This window comes from Berghia stephanieae, chromosome 4 (genome assembly GCF_034508935.2).
Source record: "Berghia stephanieae isolate SIO BIC M18660-M18661 chromosome 4, UCSD_Bste_1.3, whole genome shotgun sequence".
Taxonomy (NCBI): Eukaryota; Metazoa; Mollusca; class Gastropoda; order Nudibranchia; family Aeolidiidae; genus Berghia; species Berghia stephanieae.
The window spans coordinates 6779253-6781601 of record NC_088363.1 but is presented as its reverse complement, the minus strand read 5'-3'; the positions used below and the strand labels follow the sequence as shown (position 1 = coordinate 6781601).

Genomic DNA, 2349 nt, shown 5'->3' with positions numbered 1-2349 from the left:
TTTGACCTTTGAGACCGTGGGATCGTTCATTCTTGAACCGTTAAAGACCGCTACACGATGAAAACCGTGGTCTACAGGAGTAAAACACACGGAGTAGTCACACTCATTTCAAATTGTAACCTAATTAGAGAAGAGGGGTGATGCCTTCTTTATTTGCTCACCGTACTTCATTGTTACTTCGATAATTTAATAAAATTTGAAATTTATCCCCATTAACGGAGATAATGGCATCGCCCAAGGCGTTGATCGAGTTGTTCGTGGCGTTGATACACACACGCAACTCCTACCCCCCCCCCCCCAGTTCCCCCCCACCCACACACACACACACATTAGAGGGCAGCGAGCATTGAAGAGTAAGAGAGAGAGAGACGTGAAGTTATAATAAGAGGGGGTGGATGAGGAAATAAGAGGGCTCGATGGTGACTTTTCGCCAGATCTGATGAACTCAGCTACCCATTCATTGCTGAGTAGACAGGGATTCAGAAAAAACTCGACTGCACCCGGGATCGATCTCTGGCCCTTTGCGTATAAAGAGAGTGCTCTATCAACTGAGCTATCGGGGTCCCCAAATATTCTATTGGACTTTTTTAAAATTCAGACGTTATAACTGGGTTTTTTGGAAGGAAGAAACGAATGAAACTCATATTATTTGATTAGTAAAAACACCAAACAAAATTTTAATATTATTGTATTATTTTAAATGACAACACTGCGATAGAAAGGAGTGGTGACAAGAGATGGACAAAAGAAAACAAAAAAATCGGATTTGCTACTTGCTAGGTTCGACACACACACACACACACACACACACACACACACACACAAACACACACATCTTTAGTAGTCACATACATTTCAAACAATAACCCATTAGAGAAGAGGGGTCATGCCTTCACCATAGAACATTGTCATTGCGATCATTATGGTGTAGTAAATTTTGAAATTTACCCCGTATGGAATCGTCCAAGGCGTGCGCCTCCTGTTCCCCCCATCTCACACACGAAAGGGCGGTTTGCGGAGTGGAGGTTGGTGGTCGTCTGCCTGTATGGTCGTCTGTGTTGTTTAGTGTATGGCAAAGGGGGGTGGGTGCGATTAATTAAGAGGGATTGGTGGTGATTGGTGGAAGATAGGCAACCGAGGCAACGAATCGCTGGGGAAGTAGCCTAGTATGGCGCGAGACCGTTGAAAGGTGATAAGAAGTGAGGACCGCCGCCAGTCTTCCACTATGGGACCGGTCTCCGGTTCACAGCTAAAAGACCGTGGGACCGGTCCTTGGACCGGTCCTCCTTGGACCGGTCCTCAGCGCGGCACTAGTTTACGGCGCTTGCGACACATTTAAGTCATTTCAGCGCCAGTAAATAGGAAGAGAATGGGATAGTCAAAAAAAGTCACTGATTTACAATTGAAATCTCACGTGAAAATGTAAGACAAAGCGGTATGGTTCAAATAGGGAACAGATGTAGATTCCAAGAGCACACTATCAGTGTAGGTACTTAGTTTGAGATCCGCTCACAGTCTCATCTAGACACAAGCACAGGTCCCCACTTAGAGGAAAACACTGACATGTTTACAAATCGTTATATATTTATATTTAAAACAAAAAGAAAATGTAAAAGGACAAATTATAATCTCCCAAAATTATAACTATACATATGACTGTGTCCCTTCCTGTCAAGGACTCAGGACAGGGCTAGGACAAAACTAAGTAATCTCATTCCAAGAAACAGACAGAAAGCAACTCTATAGACAGAATGAAGATGATGCCACTCAGGTCTTTGTTATTGTTTTTTGCCATCCACGTTTATGGGTAATTCTCACAAACTGTAGTAACCAGACTATAAAATGTCATGGTTATACACAGTTTTGTGTGTTGGTCCGTTATACTTCCGGATGGCAAGGTTAGGAGCTTCGTAGCCAAGCGCATACTAACTATATAGATCATGTGCACTTGGCTAAGAAGCTCACAACATTGCCATCCGGAAGTATAAAGGACCAACACATGAAACTATGTGTAACATTTATAGTAGAGGTTTATAGTGAGAATTACTCATAAATACGGATGGCAAAAAACAACAACAACCAAGATTTGAGTGACGTCAACTTCATAATATCTGTTGTTCACAATGTTAAAAAATCACTGCCATTGTTTACATTATAACGACTGTCCGAGAGGCGTGTTTATCCATTAATTATAGTCACTCGGGTCTTTGTTATTGTTTTTTGCCATCCGCGTTTATGAGTAATTCTTACTTAACTGTATTATCCAGACTATAAACGTTCATGTGGGGTATTTTTTTGTGTTGGTCATTTATACTTCCGGATGGCAATGTTGTGAGCTTCTTAGCCAAG

At 42.0% G+C, this 2349-nt stretch overlaps 1 protein-coding gene across 4 annotated transcripts in view; it reads right to left on the bottom strand.

The window, feature by feature from the left end:
* LOC144969955 (inverted formin-2-like) overlaps nt 1-2349 on the bottom strand; it is a 321818-nt gene that overhangs the window by 133547 nt on the left and 185922 nt on the right. The gene's annotated exons all lie outside the window — the stretch shown is intronic.